Source organism: Amphiura filiformis, chromosome 17 (genome assembly GCF_039555335.1).
Source record: "Amphiura filiformis chromosome 17, Afil_fr2py, whole genome shotgun sequence".
Taxonomy (NCBI): Eukaryota; Metazoa; Echinodermata; class Ophiuroidea; order Amphilepidida; family Amphiuridae; genus Amphiura; species Amphiura filiformis.
The window spans coordinates 33,536,415-33,554,577 of NC_092644.1; the positions used below are offsets into that span (position 1 = coordinate 33,536,415).

Here is an 18,163-nt window from a genome sequence, read left to right on the forward strand (position 1 = left end):
TTTGCCCAAATTAATAACCATGATATAAAAAAATGAATATACTGAGTTCTTGTCACTTCAGCGTTAGACAGGACACCAAAAAACTCTTTTAATAAAATAATTTTTGGGAAAAAATAGAACTTAGCAGAGCACGGTTTCGATCCTTGGACCTCTGGGTTATGGGGATAAAGGTGCGATGATGGTTATTTAGCGCGTTAGCGCTACTCACTAGCAAAATTGCAACTTGCACGGTATTTGCAATTTTCTGTTTATCCACGCTAATATCGCCGATAGCGTGATAATAGCAAACCTTTGCTAATAGCGCTAATAGCACTCATTAGCGTGACATGCGCTATTAGCGCTAATAGCGTAAGTCGTGCTATTAGCGCTATTAGCGCTAATACCGACAGGTATGCTAATAACGATATTACAACTCATTGTATTCTCCTAGACTTAGAATTCTGTTAGATTTAGCACAATTGCATATGACGTGCTATTAATTGCTAATAGCGTTATTAGCACTAATAGCACGCTTTCTCTAGACTTAGAATTCTGTTAGATTTAGCACAATTGCATATGACATGCTATTAATTGCTATTAGCGCTAATAGCGTTATTAGCACTAATAGCACGCTTTCTCTAGACTTAGAATTCTGTTAGATTTAGCACAATTGCATATGACGTGCTATTAATTGCTATTAGCGCTATTAGCACGCTTTCCCGAGACTTAGAATCTTTTTAGATTTAGCACAATTGCATATGACGTGCTATTAATTGCTATTAGCGCTAGTAGCACGCTTTCCCGAGACTTAGAATCTTTTTAGGTTTAGCACAATTGCATATGACGTGCTATTATTTGCTATTAGCGCTAATAGCGCTATTAGCGCTAATAGCACGCTTTTTCTAGACTTAGAATTCTTTTAGATTTAGCACAATTGCATATGACGTGCTATTAATTGCTATTGGCGCTAATAGCGCTATTAGCGCTAATAGCACGCTTTCCCTAGACTTAGAATCTTTTTAGATTTAGCACAATTGCATATGACGTGCTATTATTTGCTATTAGCGCTAATAGCACGCTTTTTCTAGACTTAGAATTCTTTTAGATTTAGCACAATTGCATATGACGTGCTATTAATTGCTATTAGCGCTAATAGCACGCTTTCTCTAGACTTAGAATTCTGTTAGATTTAGCACAATTGCATATGACATGCTATTAATTGCTATTAGCGCTAATAGCGTTATTAGCACTAATAGCACGCTTTCTCTAGACTTAGAATTCTGTTAGATTTAGCACAATTGCATATGACGTGCTATTAATTGCTATTAGCGCTATTAGCACGCTTTCCCGAGACTTAGAATCTTTTTAGATTTAGCACAATTGCATATGACGTGCTATTAATTGCTATTAGCGCTAGTAGCACGCTTTCCCGAGACTTAGAATCTTTTTAGGTGAAGCACAATTGCATATGACGTGCTATTATTTGCTATTAGCGCTAATAGCGCTATTAGCGCTAATAGCACGCTTTTTCTAGACTTAGAATTCTTTTAGATTTAGCACAATTGCATATGACGTGCTATTAATTGCTATTAGCGCTAATAGCGCTATTAGCGCTAATAGCACGCTTTCCCTAGACTTAGAATCTTTTTAGATTTAGCACAATTGCATATGACGTGCTATTATTTGCTATTAGCGCTAATAGCACGCTTTTTCTAGACTTAGAATTCTTTTAGATTTAGCACAATTGCATATGACGTGCTATTAATTGCTATTAGCGCTAATAGCACGCTTTCTCTAGACTTAGAATTCTGTTAGATTTAGCACAATTGCATATGACGTGCTATTAATTGCTATTAGCGCTAATAGCGCTATTAGCACTAATAGCACACTTTCTCTAGACTTAGAATTCTGTTAGATTACCATTATTGCATATGACGTGCTATTAATTGCTATTAGCGCTAATAGCGCTATTAGCGCTAGTAGCACGCTTTCCCTAGACTTAGAATCTTTTTAGATTTAGCACAATTGCAAATGACGTGCTATTAATTGCTATTAGCGTAATAGCGCTATTAGCGCTAATAGCACGCTTTCCCGAGACTTAGAATCTTTTTAGATTTAGCACAATTACATATGACGTGCTATTAATTGCTATTAGCGCTAATAGCGCTATTAGCACTAATAGCACACTTTCTCTAGACTTAGAATTCTGTTAGATTTAGCACAATTGCATATGACATGCTATTAATTGCTATTAGCGCTAATAGCACGCTTTCCCTAGACTTAGAATCTTTTTAGATTTAGCACAATTGCATATGACGTGCTATTAATTGCTATTAGCGCTAATAGCACGCTTTCCCGAGACATAGAATCTTTTTAGGTTTAGCACAATTGCATAGGACGTGCTATTATTTGCTATTAGCGCTAATAGCGCTATTAGCGCTAATAGCACACTTTTTCTAGACTTAGAATTCTTTTAGATTTAGCACAATTGCATATGACGTGCTATTAATTGCTATTAGCGCTAATAGCACGCTTCTTCCAGTCTTAGAATCTTTTTAGATTTAGCACAATTGCATATGACGTGCTATTATTTGCTATTAGCGCTAAAAGCACGCTTTCTCTAGACTTAGAATTCTGTTAGATTTAGCACAATTGCATATGACGTGCTATTAATTGCTATTAGCGCTAATAGCGCTAATAGCACGCTTTCCCTAGACTTAGAATCTTTTTAGATTTAGCACAATTGCATATGACGTGCTATTAATTGCTATTAGCGCTAATAGCACGCTTTCCCGAGACTTAGAATCTTTTTAGGTTTAGCACAATTGCATATGACGTGCTATTATTTGCTATTAGCGCTAATAGCGCTATTAGCGCTAATAGCACGCTTTTTTCTAGACTTAGAATTCTTTTAGATTTAGCACAATTGCATATGACGTGCTATTAATTGCTATTAGCGCTAAAAGCACGCTTTCTCTAGACTTAGAATTCTGTTAGATTTAGCACAATTGCATATGACGTGCTATTAATTGCTATTAGCGCTAATAGCGCTATTAGCACTAATAGCACACTTTCTCTAGACTTAGAATCTTTTTAGATTTAGCACAATTGCAAATGACGTGCTATTAATTTCTAATAGCGCTATTAGCACTAATAGCGCGCTTTCTCTAGACTTAGAATTCTTTTAGATTTAGCACAATTGCATATGACGTGCTATTAATTGCTATTAGCGCTAATAGCGCTATTAGCACTAATAGCACGCTTTCTCTAGACTTAGAATCTTTTTAGATTTAGCACAATTGCAAATGACGTGCTATTAATTTCTAATAGCGCTATTAGCACTAATAGCGCGCTTTCTCTAGACTTAGAATTCTTTTAGATTTAGCACAATTGCATATGACGTGCTATTAATTGCTATTAGCGCTAATAGCGCTATTAGCACTAATAGCACGCTTTCTCTAGACTTAGAATCTTTTTAGATTTAGCACAATTGCAAATGACGTGCTATTAATTTCTATTAGCGCTAATAGCGCTATTAGCACTAATAGCACGCTTTCTCTAGACTTAGAATTCTTTTAGATTTAGCACAATTGCATATGACGTGCTATTAATTGCTATTAGCGCTAATAGCGCTATTAGCGCTAATAGCACGCTTTCTCTAGACTTAGAATTCTGTTAGATTTAGCACAATTGCAAATGACGTGCTATTAATTTCTATTAGCGCTAATAGCGCTATTAGCACTAATAGCACGCTTTCTCTAGACTTAAAATTCTTTTAGATTTAGCACAATTGCATATGACGTGCTATTAATTGCTATTAGCGCTATTAGCGCTAATAGCACGGTTTCCTTAGACTTAGAATCTTTTTAGATTTAGCTCAATTGCATATGACGTGCTATTAATTGATATTAGCGCTTGCATTGGTTGCCTGTTAAGCAAAGAATTGACTTTAAGATCATGGTTCTAACATACAAATCTCTCCACCAACAGGCTCCTGAATATCTTTCAAGCATGCTCCAGACACAGACTGACCGCAGGCCGTTACGTTCCTCCTCTGCACCACTATTATTCGAACCCAGAACTCACCACCGAACATTTGCAGACCGTGCTTTTACATGCTACGCACCTCGTCAATGGAACCGGCTACCGAAACATATCAGAAATGCAAACTCTCTTCTCATTTTCAAAAGACTCTTGAAATGCCATTTGTTTTATGTTGCCTATGGACTGTAATTTTATTTGGTTTAAGTGTTTATCAGCGCCTTAGTACAATTGTTTGGTTTTAGGCGCTATATAAATTTCAGTTGTATTGTATTGTATTGTAATAGCGCTATTAGCGCTAATAGCACGCTTTTCCTAGACTTAGAATTCTTTTAGATTTAGCACAATTGCATATGACGTACTATTGATTGCTATTAGTGGTAGAATTCTCGCCTGCCGCGCGGGAGGCCCGGGTTCGATTCCCGGTCCGTGCACTTTTTTCTTTTGGGACTATCTCTTTAAACCTTTATATTTGGTCATGCTGTAGTAATAAAGACGTGGTAAATAGTACCTACCCAGTTACTGTAAAGAAACTTGGCTGCTGTTTGGATTATTTAAATAACTTTGTTTTAGGCATTTTGATTGGATCATGCAAATGAGTTGTTTGTTACCAAAATACCCTGATCACAACTGAAATTCGCATTAAATATATTTCATTTTCCCACGTTTTACAATAATATGTCAAAATAAAAGTCATAAGTCATTCTTTGCCCAAATTCATAACCATGATAAAAAAAAATGAATATACTGAGTTCTTGTCACTAAGTAAGGGCACCAAAAATCTTACACTTTTAATAAAATAATTTTTGGGAAAAAATAGAACTTAGCAGAGCAAGGTTTCGATCCTTGGACCTCTGGGTTATGGGCCCAGCACGCTTCCGCTGCGCCACTCTGCTTTGTGCTGTATATGTTAAAATTAATTGGTATCTTGAAGAATTTATTGATATATTTTATTCTAAATGTTGTATATTTGATTGAGATAAAATTAACTTTAGGAGCAAACATTCTACTTTGAAAACACGATAGAAACAAATATTCAAAAGCACGATAGAAAGAAATATTTAGTAAATTAAATTGCAAGTTTACATCATTGAGCTTTAAACAACCGTTATTTTGATCTGATTATGTGATGGAGCAACACAGCACGGATGGTTCAGTGGTAGAATTCTCGCCTGCCACGCGGGAGGCCCGGTTCGATTCCCGGTCCGTGCACTTTTTTTCTTAATACTTACCTATTGAGTTCTTCATCATTTTTTGTTGTTGTTTAAATTGGACTATTGTGTTAATTTGGGACTATCTATTTAAACCTTTATATTTGGTCATGCTGTAGTAATAAAGACGTGGTAAATAGTACCTACCCAGTTACTGTAAAGAAACTTGGCTGCTGTTTGGATTATTTAAATAACTTTGTTTTAGGCATTTTGATTGGATCATGCAAATGAGTTGTTTGTTACCAAAATACCCTGATCACAACTGAAATTCGCATTAAATATATTTCATTTTCCCACGTTTTACAATAATATGTCAAAATAAAAATCATAAGTCATTCTTTGCCCAAATTCATAACCATGATAAAAAAATGAATACTGAGTTCTTGTCACTTCAGCGTTAGAAAGGGCACCAAAACTTACACTTTTAATAAAATAATTTTTGGGAAAAAATAGAACTTAGCAGAGCAAGGTTTCGATCCTTGGACCTCTGGGTTATGGGCCCAGCACGCTTCCGCTGCGCCACTCTGCTTTGTGCTGTATATGTTAAAATTAATTGGTATCTTGAAGAATTTATTGATGTATTTTATTCTAAATGTTGTATATTTGATTGAGATAAAATTAACTTTAGGAGCAAACATTCTACTTTGAAAACACGATAGAAACAAATATTCAAAAGCACGATAGAAAGAAATATTTAGTAAATTAAATTGCAAGTTTACATCATTGAGCTTTAAACAACCGTTATTTTGATCTGATTATGTGATGGAGCAACACAGCACGGATGGTTCAGTGGTAGAATTCTCGCCTGCCACGCGGGAGGCCCGGTTCGATTCCCGGTCCGTGCACTTTTTCTTAATACTTACGTATTGAGTTCTTCATCATTTTTTGTTGTTGTTTAAATTGGACTATTGTGTTAATTTGGGACTATCTCTTTAAACCTTTATATTTGGTCATGCTGTAGTAATAAAGACGTGGTAAATAGTACCTACCCAGTTACTGTAAAGAAACTTGGCTGCTGTTTGGATTATTTAAATAACTTTGTTTTAGGCATTTTGATTGGATCATGCAAATGAGTTGTTTGTTACCAAAATACCCTGATCACAACTGAAATTCGCATTAAATATATTTCATTTTCCCACGTTTTACAATAATATGTCAAAATAAAAATCATAAGTCATTCTTTGCCCAAATTCATAACCATGATAAAAAAAATGAATATACTGAGTTCTTGTCACTTCAGCGTTAGAAAGGGCACCAAATAACTAACACTTTTAATAAAATAATTTTTGGGAAAAAATAGAACTTAGCAGAGCAAGGTTTCGATCCTTGGACCTCTGGGTTATGGGCCCAGCACGCTTCCGCTGCGCCACTCTGCTTTGTGCTGTATTATGTTAAAATTAATTGGTATCTTGAAGAATTTATTGATGTATTTTATTCTAAATGTTGTTTATTTGATTGAGATAAAATTAACTTTAGGAGCAAACATTCTACGTTGAAAACACGATAAAAACAAATATTCAAAAGCACGATAGAAAGAAATATTTAGTAAATTAAATTGCAAGTTTACATCATTGAGCTTTAAACAACCGTTATTTTGATCTGATTATGTGATGGAGCAACACAGCACGGATGGTTCAGTGGTAGAATTCTCGCCTGCCACGCGGGAGGCCCGGGTTCGATTCCCGGTCCGTGCACTTTTTTCTTAATACTTACGTATTGAGTTCTTCATCATTTTTTGTTGTTGTTTAAATTGGACTATTGTGTTAATTTGGGACTATCTCTTTAAACCTTTATATTTATTCATGCTGTAGTAATAAAGACGTGGTAAATAGTACCTACCCAGTTACTGTAAAGAAACTTGGCTGCTATTTGGATTATTTAAATAACTTTGTTTTAGGCATTTTGATTGGATCATGCAAATGAGTTGTTTGTTACCAAAATACCCTGATCACAACTGAAATTCGCATTAAATATATTTCATTTTCCCACGTTTTACAATAATATGTCAAAATAAAAATCATAAGTCATTCTTTGCCCAAATTCATAACCATGATAAAAAAAATGAATACTGAGTTCTTGTCACTTCAGCGTTAGAAAGGGCACCAAAAAACTTACACTTTTAATAAAATAATTTTTGGGAAAAAATAGAACTTAGCAGAGCAAGGTTTCGATCCTTGGACCTCTGGGTTATGGGCCCAGCACGCTTCCGCTGCGCCACTCTGCTTTGTGCTGTATATGTTAAAATTAATTGGTATCTTGAAGAATTTATTGATGTATTTTATTCTAAATGTTGTATATTTGATTGAGATAAAATTAACTTTAGGAGCAAACATTCTACTTTGAAAACACGATAGAAACAAATATTCAAAAGCACGATAGAAAGAAATATTTAGTAAATTAAATTGCAAGTTTACATCATTGAGCTTTAAACAACCGTTATTTTGATCTGATTATGTGATGGAGCAACACAGCACGGATGGTTCAGTGGTAGAATTCTCGCCTGCCACGCGGGAGGCCCGGGTTCGATTCCCGGTCCGTGCACTTTTTTTTTAATACTTACGTATTGAGTTCTTCATCATTTTTTGTTGTTGTTTAAATTGGACTAGTGTGTTAATTTGGTACTATCTCTTTAAACCTTTATATTTGGTCATGCTGTAGTAATAAAGACGTGGTAAATAGTACCTACCCAGTTACTGTAAAGAAACTTGGCTGCTGTTTGGATTATTTAAATAACTTTGTTTTAGGCATTTTGATTGGATCATGCAAATGAGTTGTTTGTTACCAAAATACCCTGATCACAACTGAAATTCGCATTAAATATATTTCATTTTCCCACGTTTTACAATAATATGTCAAAATAAAAATCATAAGTCATTCTTTGCCCAAATTCATAACCATGATAAAAAAAATGAATATACTAAGTTCTTGTCACTTCAGCGTTATAAAGGGCAAAAAAAAAACTTACACTTTTAATAAAATAATTTTTGGGAAATAATAGAACTTAGCAGAGCAAGGTTTCGATCCTTGGACCTCTGGGTTATGGGCCCAGCACGCTTCCGCTGCGCCACTCTGCTTTGTGCTGTATATGTTAAAATTAATTGGTATCTTGAAGAATTTATTGATGTATTTTATTCTAAATGTTGTATATTTGATTGAGATAAAATTAACTTTAGGAGCAAACATTCTACTTTGAAAACACGATAGAAACAAATATTCAAAAGCACGATAGAAAGAAATATTTAGTAAATTAAATTGCAAGTTTACATCATTGAGCTTTAAACAACCGTTATTTTGATCTGATTATGTGACGGAGCAACACAGCACGGATGGTTCAGTGGTAGAATTCTCGCCTGCCACGCGGGAGGCCCGGGTTCGATTCCCGGTCCGTGCACTTTTTTCTTATTGAGTTCTTCATCATTTTTTGTTGTTGTTTAAATTTGACTATTGTGTTAATTTGGGACTACCTCTTTAAACCTTTATATTTGGTCATGCTGTAGTAATAAAGACGTGGTAAATAGTACCTACCCAGTTACTGTAAAGAAACTTGGCTGCTGTTTGGATTATTTAAATAACTTTGTTTTAGGCATTTTGATTGGATCATGCAAATGAGTTGTTTGTTACCAAAATACCCTGATCACAACTGAAATTCGCATTAAATATATTTCATTTTCCCACGTTTTACAATAATATGTCAAAATAAAAATCATAAGTCATTCTTTGCCCAAATTCATAACCATGATAAAAAAAATGAATATACTAAGTTCTTGTCACTTCAGCGTTATAAAGGGCACAAAAAACTTACACTTTTAATAAAATAATTTTTGGGAAAAAATAGAACTTAGCAGAGCAAGGTTTCGATCCTTGGACCTCTGGGTTATGGGCCCAGCACGCTTCCGCTGCGCCACTCTGCTTTGTGCTGTATATGTTAAAATTAATTGGTATCTTGAAGAATTTATTGATGTATTTTATTCTAAATGTTGTATATTTGATTGAGATAAAATTAACTTTAGGAGCAAACATTCTACTTTGAAAACACGATAGAAACAAATATTCAAAAGCACGATAGAAAGAAATATTTAGTAAATTAAATTGCAAGTTTACATCATTGAGCTTTAAACAACCGTTATTTTGATCTGATTATGTGATGGAGCAACACAGCACGGATGGTTCAGTGGTAGAATTCTCGCCTGCCACGCGGGAGGCCCGGGTTCGATTCCCGGTCCGTGCACTTTTTTCTTATTGAGTTCTTCATCATTTTTTTGTTGTTGTTTAAATTTGACTATTGTGTTAATTTGGGACTACCTCTTTAAACCTTTATATTTGGTCATGCTGTAGTAATAAAGACGTGGTAAATAGTACCTACCCAGTTACTGTAAAGAAACTTGGCTGCTGTTTGGATTATTTAAATAACTTTGTTTTAGGCATTTTGATTGGATCATGCAAATGAGTTGTTTGTTACCAAAATACCCTGATCACAACTGAAATTCGCATTAAATATATTTCATTTTCCCACGTTTTACAATAATATGTCAAAATAAAAATCATACGTCATTCTTTTGCCCAAATTCATAACCATGATAAAAAATGAATATACTGAGTTCTTGTCACTTCAGCGTTAGAAAGGGCACAAAAAACTTACACTTTTAATAAAATAATTTTTGGGAAAAATAGAACTTAGCAGAGCAAGGTTTCGATCCTTGGACCTCTGGGTTATGGGCCCAGCACGCTTCCGCTGCGCCACTCTGCTTTGTGCTGTATATGTTAAAATTAATTGGTATCTTGAAGAATTTATTGATGTATTTTATTCTAAATGTTGTATATTTGATTGAGATAAAATTAACTTTAGGAGCAAACATTCTACTTTGAAAACACGATAGAAACAAATATTCAAAAGCACGATAGAAAGAAATATTTAGTAAATTAAATTGCAAGTTTACATCATTGAGCTTTAAACAACCGTTATTTTGATCTGATTATGTGATGGAGCAACACAGCACGGATGGTTCAGTGGTAGAATTCTCGCCTGCCACGCGGGAGGCCCGGTTCGATTCCCGGTCCGTGCACTTTTTCTTAATACTTACGTATTGAGTTATTCATCATTTTTGTTGTTGTTTAAATTGGACTATTGTGTTAATTTGGGACTATCTCTTTAAACCTTTATATTTGGTCATGCTGTAGTAATAAAGACGTGGTAAATAGTATCTACCCAGTTACTGTAAAGAAACTTGGCTGCTGTTTGGATTATTTAAATAACTTTGTTTTAGGCATTTTGATTGGATCATGCAAATGAGTTGTTTGTTACCAAAATACCCTGATCACAACTGAAATTCGCATTAAATATATTTCATTTTCCCACGTTTTACAATAATATGTCAAAATAAAAATCATAAGTCATTCTTTGCCCAAATTCATAACCATGATAAAAAAAATGAATATACTAAGTTCTTGTCACTTCAGCGTTATAAAGGGCACAAAAAACTTACACTTTTAATAAAATAATTTTTGGGAAAAAATAGAACTTAGCAGAGCAAGGTTTCGATCCTTGGACCTCTGGGTTATGGGCCCAGCACGCTTCCGCTGCGCCACTCTGCTTTGTGCTGTATATGTTAAAATTAATTGGTATCTTGAAGAATTTATTGATGTATTTTATTCTAAATGTTGTATATTTGATTGAGATAAAATTAACTTTAGGAGCAAACATTCTACTTTGAAAACACGATAGAAACAAATATTCAAAAGCACGATAGAAAGAAATATTTAGTAAATTAAATTGCAAGTTTACATCATTGAGCTTTAAACAACCGTTATTTTGATCTGATTATGTGATGGAGCAACACAGCACGGATGGTTCAGTGGTAGAATTCTCGCCTGCCACGCGGGAGGCCCGGGTTCGATTCCCGGTCCGTGCACTTTTTTCTTATTGAGTTCTTCATCATTTTTTGTTGTTGTTTAAATTTGACTATTGTGTTAATTTGGGACTACCTCTTTAAACCTTTATATTTGGTCATGCTGTAGTAATAAAGACGTGGTAAATAGTACCTACCCAGTTACTGTAAAGAAACTTGGCTGCTGTTTGGATTATTTAAATAACTTTGTTTTAGGCATTTTGATTGGATCATGCAAATGAGTTGTTTGTTACCAAAATACCCTGATCACAACTGAAATTCGCATTAAATATATTTCATTTTCCCACGTTTTACAATAATATGTCAAAATAAAAATCATACGTCATTCTTTGCCCAAATTCATAACCATGATAAAAAAATGAATATACTGAGTTCTTGTCACTTCAGCGTTAGAAAGGGCACAAAAAAACTTACACTTTTAATAAAATAATTTTTGGGAAAAAATAGAACTTAGCAGAGCAAGGTTTCGATCCTTGGACCTCTGGGTTATGGGCCCAGCACGCTTCCGCTGCGCCACTCTGCTTTGTGCTGTATATGTTAAAATTAATTGGTATCTTGAAGAATTTATTGATGTATTTTATTCTAAATGTTGTATATTTGATTGAGATAAAATTAACTTTAGGAGCAAACATTCTACTTTGAAAACACGATAGAAACAAATATTCAAAAGCACGATAGAAAGAAATATTTAGTAAATTAAATTGCAAGTTTACATCATTGAGCTTTAAACAACCGTTATTTTGATCTGATTATGTGATGGAGCAACACAGCACGGATGGTTCAGTGGTAGAATTCTCGCCTGCCACGCGGGAGGCCCGGTTCGATTCCCGGTCCGTGCACTTTTTCTTAATACTTACGTATTGAGTTATTCATCATTTTTGTTGTTGTTTAAATTGGACTATTGTGTTAATTTGGGACTATCTCTTTAAACCTTTATATTTGGTCATGCTGTAGTAATAAAGACGTGGTAAATAGTACCTACCCAGTTACTGTAAAGAAACTTGGCTGCTGTTTGGATTATTTAAATAACTTTGTTTTAGGCATTTTGATTGGATCATGCAAATGAGTTGTTTGTTACCAAAATACCCTGATCACAACTGAAATTCGCATTAAATATATTTCATTTTCCCACGTTTTACAATAATATGTCAAAATAAAAATCATAAGTCATTCTTTGCCCAAATTCATAACCATGATAAAAAAATGAATATACTAAGTTCTTGTCACTTCAGCGTTATAAAGGGCAAAAAAAACTTACACTTTTAATAAAATAATTTTTGGGAAAAAATAGAACTTAGCAGAGCAAGGTTTCGATCCTTGGACCTCTGGGTTATGGGCCCAGCACGCTTCCGCTGCGCCACTCTGCTTTGTGCTGTATATGTTAAAATTAATTGGTATCTTGAAGAATTTATTGATGTATTTTATTCTAAATGTTGTATATTTGATTGAGATAAAATTAACTTTAGGAGCAAACATTCTACTTTGAAAACACGATAGAAACAAATATTCAAAAGCACGATAGAAAGAAATATTTAGTAAATTAAATTGCAAGTTTACATCATTGAGCTTTAAACAACCGTTATTTTGATCTGATTATGCGATGGAGCAACACAGCACGGATGGTTCAGTGGTAGAATTCTCGCCTGCCACGCGGGAGGCCCGGGTTCGATTCCCGGTCCGTGCACTTTTTTCTTATTGAGTTCTTCATCATTTTTGTTGTTGTTTAAATTTGACTATTGTGTTAATTTGGGACTACCTCTTTAAACCTTTATATTTGGTCATGCTGTAGTAATAAAGACGTGGTAAATAGTACCTACCCAGTTACTGTAAAGAAACTTGGCTGCTGTTTGGATTATTTAAATAACTTTGTTTTAGGCATTTTGATTGGATCATGCAAATGAGTTGTTTGTTACCAAAATACCCTGATCACAACTGAAATTCGCATTAAATATATTTCATTTTCCCACGTTTTACAATAATATGTCAAAATAAAAATCATACGTCATTCTTTGCCCAAATTCATAACCATGATAAAAAAATGAATATACTGAGTTCTTGTCACTTCAGCGTTAGAAAGGGCACAAAAAAACTTACACTTTTAATAAAATAATTTTTGGGAAAAAATAGAACTTAGCAGAGCAAGGTTTCGATCCTTGGACCTCTGGGTTATGGGCCCAGCACGCTTCCGCTGCGCCACTCTGCTTTGTGCTGTATATGTTAAAATTAATTGGTATCTTGAAGAATTTATTGATGTATTTTATTCTAAATGTTGTATATTTGATTGAGATAAAATTAACTTTAGGAGCAAACATTCTACTTTGAAAACACGATAGAAACAAATATTCAAAAGCACGATAGAAAGAAATATTTAGTAAATTAAATTGCAAGTTTACATCATTGAGCTTTAAACAACCGTTATTTTGATCTGATTATGTGATGGAGCAACACAGCACGGATGGTTCAGTGGTAGAATTCTCGCCTGCCACGCGGGAGGCCCGGGTTCGATTCCCGGTCCGTGCACTTTTTCTTAATACTTACGTATTGAGTTATTCATCATTTTTGTTGTTGTTTAAATTGGACTATTGTGTTAATTTGGGACTATCTCTTTAAACCTTTATATTTGGTCATGCTGTAGTAATAAAGACGTGGTAAATAGTACCTACCCAGTTACTGTAAAGAAACTTGGCTGCTGTTTGGATTATTTAAATAACTTTGTTTTAGGCATTTTGATTGGATCATGCAAATGAGTTGTTTGTTACCAAAATACCCTGATCACAACTGAAATTCGCATTAAATATATTTCATTTTCCCACGTTTTACAATAATATGTCAAAATAAAAATCATAAGTCATTCTTTGCCCAAATTCATAACCATGATAAAAAAAATGAATATACTGAGTTCTTGTCACTTCAGCGTTATAAAGGGCACAAAAAAACTTACACTTTTAATAAAATAATTTTTGGGAAAAATAGAACTTAGCAGAGCAAGGTTTCGATCCTTGGACCTCTGGGTTATGGGCCCAGCACGCTTCCGCTGCGCCACTCTGCTTTGTGCTGTATATGTTAAAATTAATTGGTATCTTGAAGAATTTATTGATGTATTTTATTCTAAATGTTGTATATTTGATTGAGATAAAATTAACTTTAGGAGCAAACATTCTACTTTGAAAACACGATAGAAACAAATATTCAAAAGCACGATAGAAAGAAATATTTAGTAAATTAAATTGCAAGTTTACATCATTGAGCTTTAAACAACCGTTATTTTGATCTGATTATGTGATGGAGCAACACAGCACGGATGGTTCAGTGGTAGAATTCTCGCCTGCCACGCGGGAGGCCCGGTTCGATTCCCGGTCCGTGCACTTTTTTTCTTATTGAGTTCTTCATCATTTTTGTTGTTGTTTAAATTTGACTATTGTGTTAATTTGGGACTACCTCTTTAAACCTTTATATTTGGTCATGCTGTAGTAATAAAGACGTGGTAAATAGTACCTACCCAGTTACTGTAAAGAAACTTGGCTGCTGTTTGGATTATTTAAATAACTTTGTTTTAGGCATTTTGATTGGATCATGCAAATGAGTTGTTTGTTACCAAAATACCCTGATCACAACTGAAATTCGCATTAAATATATTTCATTTTCCCACGTTTTACAATAATATGTCAAAATAAAAATCATACGTCATTCTTTGCCCAAATTCATAACCATGATAAAAAAATGAATATACTGAGTTCTTGTCACTTCAGCGTTAGAAAGGGCACAAAAAAACTTACACTTTTAATAAAATAATTTTTGGGAAAAAATAGAACTTAGCAGAGCAAGGTTTCGATCCTTGGACCTCTGGGTTATGGGCCCAGCACGCTTCCGCTGCGCCACTCTGCTTTGTGCTGTATATGTTAAAATTAATTGGTATCTTGAAGAATTTATTGATGTATTTTATTCTAAATGTTGTATATTTGATTGAGATAAAATTAACTTTAGGAGCAAACATTCTACTTTGAAAACACGATAGAAACAAATATTCAAAAGCACGATAGAAAGAAATATTTAGTAAATTAAATTGCAAGTTTACATCATTGAGCTTTAAACAACCGTTATTTTGATCTGATTATGTGATGGAGCAACACAGCACGGATGGTTCAGTGGTAGAATTCTCGCCTGCCACGCGGGAGGCCCGGGTTCGATTCCCGGTCCGTGCACTTTTTTCTTAATACTTACGTATTGAGTTATTCATCATTTTTTGTTGTTGTTTAAATTGGACTATTGTGTTAATTTGGGACTATCTCTTTAAACCTTTATATTTGGTCATGCTGTAGTAATAAAGACGTGGTAAATAGTATCTACCCAGTTACTGTAAAGAAACTTGGCTGCTGTTTGGATTATTTAAATAACTTTGTTTTAGGCATTTTGATTGGATCATGCAAATGAGTTGTTTGTTACCAAAATACCCTGATCACAACTGAAATTCGCATTAAATATATTTCATTTTCCCACGTTTTACAATAATATGTCAAAATAAAAATCATAAGTCATTCTTTGCCCAAATTCATAACCATGATAAAAAAAAATGAATATACTAAGTTCTTGTCACTTCAGCGTTATAAAGGGCACAAAAAAACTTACACTTTTAATAAAATAATTTTTGGGAAAAAATAGAACTTAGCAGAGCAAGGTTTCGATCCTTGGACCTCTGGGTTATGGGCCCAGCACGCTTCCGCTGCGCCACTCTGCTTTGTGCTGTATATGTTAAAATTAATTGGTATCTTGAAGAATTTATTGATGTATTTTATTCTAAATGTTGTATATTTGATTGAGATAAAATTAACTTTAGGAGCAAACATTCTACTTTGAAAACACGATAGAAACAAATATTCAAAAGCACGATAGAAAGAAATATTTAGTAAATTAAATTGCAAGTTTACATCATTGAGCTTTAAACAACCGTTATTTTGATCTGATTATGTGATGGAGCAACACAGCACGGATGGTTCAGTGGTAGAATTCTCGCCTGCCACGCGGGAGGCCCGGTTCGATTCCCGGTCCGTGCACTTTTTCTTATTGAGTTCTTCATCATTTTTTGTTGTTGTTTAAATTTGACTATTGTGTTAATTTGGGACTACCTCTTTAAACCTTTATATTTGGTCATGCTGTAGTAATAAAGACGTGGTAAATAGTACCTACCCAGTTACTGTAAAGAAACTTGGCTGCTGTTTGGATTATTTAAATAACTTTGTTTTAGGCATTTTGATTGGATCATGCAAATGAGTTGTTTGTTACCAAAATACCCTGATCACAACTGAAATTCGCATTAAATATATTTCATTTTCCCACGTTTTACAATAATATGTCAAAATAAAAATCATACGTCATTCTTTGCCCAAATTCATAACCATGATAAAAAAATGAATATACTGAGTTCTTGTCACTTCAGCGTTAGAAAGGGCACAAAAAAACTTACACTTTTAATAAAATAATTTTGGGGAAAAAATAGAACTTAGCAGAGCAAGGTTTCGATCCTTGGACCTCTGGGTTATGGGCCCAGCACGCTTCCGCTGCGCCACTCTGCTTTGTGCTGTATATGTTAAAATTAATTGGTATCTTGAAGAATTTATTGATGTATTTTATTCTAAATGTTGTATATTTGATTGAGATAAAATTAACTTTAGGAGCAAACATTCTACTTTGAAAACACGATAGAAACAAATATTCAAAAGCACGATAGAAAGAAATATTTAGTAAATTAAATTGCAAGTTTACATCATTGAGCTTTAAACAACCGTTATTTTGATCTGATTATGTGATGGAGCAACACAGCACGGATGGTTCAGTGGTAGAATTCTCGCCTGCCACGCGGGAGGCCCGGGTTCGATTCCCGGTCCGTGCACTTTTTTCTTAATACTTACGTATTGAGTTATTCATCATTTTTTGTTGTTGTTTAAATTGGACTATTGTGTTAATTTGGGACTATCTCTTTAAACCTTTATATTTGGTCATGCTGTAGTAATAAAGACGTGGTAAATAGTACCTACCCAGTTACTGTAAAGAAACTTGGCTGCTGTTTGGATTATTTAAATAACTTTGTTTTAGGCATTTTGATTGGATCATGCAAATGAGTTGTTTGTTACCAAAATACCCTGATCACAACTGAAATTCGCATTAAATATATTTCATTTTCCCACGTTTTACAATAATATGTCAAAATAAAAATCATAAGTCATTCTTTGCCCAAATTCATAACCATGATAAAAAAAAATGAATATACTAAGTTCTTGTCACTTCAGCGTTATAAAGGGCACAAAAAAACTTACACTTTTAATAAAATAATTTTTGGGAAAAAATAGAACTTAGCAGAGCAAGGTTTCGATCCTTGGACCTCTGGGTTATGGGCCCAGCACGCTTCCGCTGCGCCACTCTGCTTTGTGCTGTATATGTTAAAATTAATTGGTATCTTGAAGAATTTATTGATGTATTTTATTCTAAATGTTGTATATTTGATTGAGATAAAATTAACTTTAGGAGCAAACATTCTACTTTGAAAACACGATAGAAACAAATATTCAAAAGCACGATAGAAAGAAATATTTAGTAAATTAAATTGCAAGTTTACATCATTGAGCTTTAAACAACCGTTATTTTGATCTGATTATGCGATGGAGCAACACAGCACGGATGGTTCAGTGGTAGAATTCTCGCCTGCCACGCGGGAGGCCCGGGTTCGATTCCCGGTCCGTGCACTTTTTTCTTATTGAGTTCTTCATCATTTTTTGTTGTTGTTTAAATTTGACTATTGTGTTAATTTGGGACTACCTCTTTAAACCTTTATATTTGGTCATGCTGTAGTAATAAAGACGTGGTAAATAGTACCTACCCAGTTACTGTAAAGAAACTTGGCTGCTGTTTGGATTATTTAAATAACTTTGTTTTAGGCATTTTGATTGGATCATGCAAATGAGTTGTTTGTTACCAAAATACCCTGATCACAACTGAAATTCGCATTAAATATATTTCATTTTCCCACGTTTT

General features: G+C 34.1%; 32 non-coding genes across 32 annotated transcripts; 16 read left to right on the forward strand and 16 right to left on the reverse strand.

Annotated features, from left to right (window-relative positions):
- Positions 1-4,844: 4,844 nt before the first annotated feature.
- On the reverse strand, positions 4,845-4,916 carry Trnam-cau (transfer RNA methionine (anticodon CAU)). Its single transcript has one exon. It is a non-coding gene; the product is annotated as a tRNA-Met (tRNA).
- A 246-nt stretch (positions 4,917-5,162) lies between these two features.
- Positions 5,163-5,232, forward strand: Trnag-gcc (transfer RNA glycine (anticodon GCC)). The gene has a single exon. It is a non-coding gene; the product is annotated as a tRNA-Gly (tRNA).
- Positions 5,233-5,688: 456 nt separating this feature from the next.
- On the reverse strand, positions 5,689-5,760 carry Trnam-cau (transfer RNA methionine (anticodon CAU)). Its single transcript has one exon. It is a non-coding gene; the product is annotated as a tRNA-Met (tRNA).
- A 246-nt stretch (positions 5,761-6,006) lies between these two features.
- On the forward strand, positions 6,007-6,076 carry Trnag-gcc (transfer RNA glycine (anticodon GCC)). The gene has a single exon. It is a non-coding gene; the product is annotated as a tRNA-Gly (tRNA).
- Positions 6,077-6,535: 459 nt separating this feature from the next.
- Positions 6,536-6,607, reverse strand: Trnam-cau (transfer RNA methionine (anticodon CAU)). Its single transcript has one exon. It is a non-coding gene; the product is annotated as a tRNA-Met (tRNA).
- Positions 6,608-6,854: 247 nt separating this feature from the next.
- Trnag-gcc (transfer RNA glycine (anticodon GCC)) lies at positions 6,855-6,925 on the forward strand. Its single transcript has one exon. It is a non-coding gene; the product is annotated as a tRNA-Gly (tRNA).
- A 458-nt stretch (positions 6,926-7,383) lies between these two features.
- On the reverse strand, positions 7,384-7,455 carry Trnam-cau (transfer RNA methionine (anticodon CAU)). The gene has a single exon. It is a non-coding gene; the product is annotated as a tRNA-Met (tRNA).
- A 246-nt stretch (positions 7,456-7,701) lies between these two features.
- Positions 7,702-7,772, forward strand: Trnag-gcc (transfer RNA glycine (anticodon GCC)). The gene has a single exon. It is a non-coding gene; the product is annotated as a tRNA-Gly (tRNA).
- Positions 7,773-8,233: 461 nt separating this feature from the next.
- Trnam-cau (transfer RNA methionine (anticodon CAU)) lies at positions 8,234-8,305 on the reverse strand. The gene has a single exon. It is a non-coding gene; the product is annotated as a tRNA-Met (tRNA).
- Positions 8,306-8,551: 246 nt separating this feature from the next.
- On the forward strand, positions 8,552-8,622 carry Trnag-gcc (transfer RNA glycine (anticodon GCC)). The gene has a single exon. It is a non-coding gene; the product is annotated as a tRNA-Gly (tRNA).
- Positions 8,623-9,070: 448 nt separating this feature from the next.
- Positions 9,071-9,142, reverse strand: Trnam-cau (transfer RNA methionine (anticodon CAU)). The gene has a single exon. It is a non-coding gene; the product is annotated as a tRNA-Met (tRNA).
- Positions 9,143-9,388: 246 nt separating this feature from the next.
- Positions 9,389-9,459, forward strand: Trnag-gcc (transfer RNA glycine (anticodon GCC)). The gene has a single exon. It is a non-coding gene; the product is annotated as a tRNA-Gly (tRNA).
- A 447-nt stretch (positions 9,460-9,906) lies between these two features.
- Positions 9,907-9,978, reverse strand: Trnam-cau (transfer RNA methionine (anticodon CAU)). Its single transcript has one exon. It is a non-coding gene; the product is annotated as a tRNA-Met (tRNA).
- Positions 9,979-10,224: 246 nt separating this feature from the next.
- Trnag-gcc (transfer RNA glycine (anticodon GCC)) lies at positions 10,225-10,294 on the forward strand. The gene has a single exon. It is a non-coding gene; the product is annotated as a tRNA-Gly (tRNA).
- Positions 10,295-10,751: 457 nt separating this feature from the next.
- On the reverse strand, positions 10,752-10,823 carry Trnam-cau (transfer RNA methionine (anticodon CAU)). Its single transcript has one exon. It is a non-coding gene; the product is annotated as a tRNA-Met (tRNA).
- Positions 10,824-11,069: 246 nt separating this feature from the next.
- On the forward strand, positions 11,070-11,140 carry Trnag-gcc (transfer RNA glycine (anticodon GCC)). Its single transcript has one exon. It is a non-coding gene; the product is annotated as a tRNA-Gly (tRNA).
- A 448-nt stretch (positions 11,141-11,588) lies between these two features.
- Trnam-cau (transfer RNA methionine (anticodon CAU)) lies at positions 11,589-11,660 on the reverse strand. Its single transcript has one exon. It is a non-coding gene; the product is annotated as a tRNA-Met (tRNA).
- A 246-nt stretch (positions 11,661-11,906) lies between these two features.
- On the forward strand, positions 11,907-11,976 carry Trnag-gcc (transfer RNA glycine (anticodon GCC)). Its single transcript has one exon. It is a non-coding gene; the product is annotated as a tRNA-Gly (tRNA).
- Positions 11,977-12,432: 456 nt separating this feature from the next.
- Positions 12,433-12,504, reverse strand: Trnam-cau (transfer RNA methionine (anticodon CAU)). The gene has a single exon. It is a non-coding gene; the product is annotated as a tRNA-Met (tRNA).
- Positions 12,505-12,750: 246 nt separating this feature from the next.
- On the forward strand, positions 12,751-12,821 carry Trnag-gcc (transfer RNA glycine (anticodon GCC)). The gene has a single exon. It is a non-coding gene; the product is annotated as a tRNA-Gly (tRNA).
- Positions 12,822-13,268: 447 nt separating this feature from the next.
- Trnam-cau (transfer RNA methionine (anticodon CAU)) lies at positions 13,269-13,340 on the reverse strand. Its single transcript has one exon. It is a non-coding gene; the product is annotated as a tRNA-Met (tRNA).
- A 246-nt stretch (positions 13,341-13,586) lies between these two features.
- Positions 13,587-13,657, forward strand: Trnag-gcc (transfer RNA glycine (anticodon GCC)). Its single transcript has one exon. It is a non-coding gene; the product is annotated as a tRNA-Gly (tRNA).
- Positions 13,658-14,114: 457 nt separating this feature from the next.
- Positions 14,115-14,186, reverse strand: Trnam-cau (transfer RNA methionine (anticodon CAU)). Its single transcript has one exon. It is a non-coding gene; the product is annotated as a tRNA-Met (tRNA).
- Positions 14,187-14,432: 246 nt separating this feature from the next.
- Trnag-gcc (transfer RNA glycine (anticodon GCC)) lies at positions 14,433-14,502 on the forward strand. Its single transcript has one exon. It is a non-coding gene; the product is annotated as a tRNA-Gly (tRNA).
- A 448-nt stretch (positions 14,503-14,950) lies between these two features.
- On the reverse strand, positions 14,951-15,022 carry Trnam-cau (transfer RNA methionine (anticodon CAU)). The gene has a single exon. It is a non-coding gene; the product is annotated as a tRNA-Met (tRNA).
- A 246-nt stretch (positions 15,023-15,268) lies between these two features.
- On the forward strand, positions 15,269-15,339 carry Trnag-gcc (transfer RNA glycine (anticodon GCC)). The gene has a single exon. It is a non-coding gene; the product is annotated as a tRNA-Gly (tRNA).
- A 461-nt stretch (positions 15,340-15,800) lies between these two features.
- Positions 15,801-15,872, reverse strand: Trnam-cau (transfer RNA methionine (anticodon CAU)). Its single transcript has one exon. It is a non-coding gene; the product is annotated as a tRNA-Met (tRNA).
- Positions 15,873-16,118: 246 nt separating this feature from the next.
- Positions 16,119-16,188, forward strand: Trnag-gcc (transfer RNA glycine (anticodon GCC)). Its single transcript has one exon. It is a non-coding gene; the product is annotated as a tRNA-Gly (tRNA).
- A 447-nt stretch (positions 16,189-16,635) lies between these two features.
- On the reverse strand, positions 16,636-16,707 carry Trnam-cau (transfer RNA methionine (anticodon CAU)). Its single transcript has one exon. It is a non-coding gene; the product is annotated as a tRNA-Met (tRNA).
- Positions 16,708-16,953: 246 nt separating this feature from the next.
- Trnag-gcc (transfer RNA glycine (anticodon GCC)) lies at positions 16,954-17,024 on the forward strand. The gene has a single exon. It is a non-coding gene; the product is annotated as a tRNA-Gly (tRNA).
- A 461-nt stretch (positions 17,025-17,485) lies between these two features.
- Trnam-cau (transfer RNA methionine (anticodon CAU)) lies at positions 17,486-17,557 on the reverse strand. Its single transcript has one exon. It is a non-coding gene; the product is annotated as a tRNA-Met (tRNA).
- A 246-nt stretch (positions 17,558-17,803) lies between these two features.
- On the forward strand, positions 17,804-17,874 carry Trnag-gcc (transfer RNA glycine (anticodon GCC)). The gene has a single exon. It is a non-coding gene; the product is annotated as a tRNA-Gly (tRNA).
- The last annotated feature ends 289 nt before the right edge of the window (positions 17,875-18,163 follow it).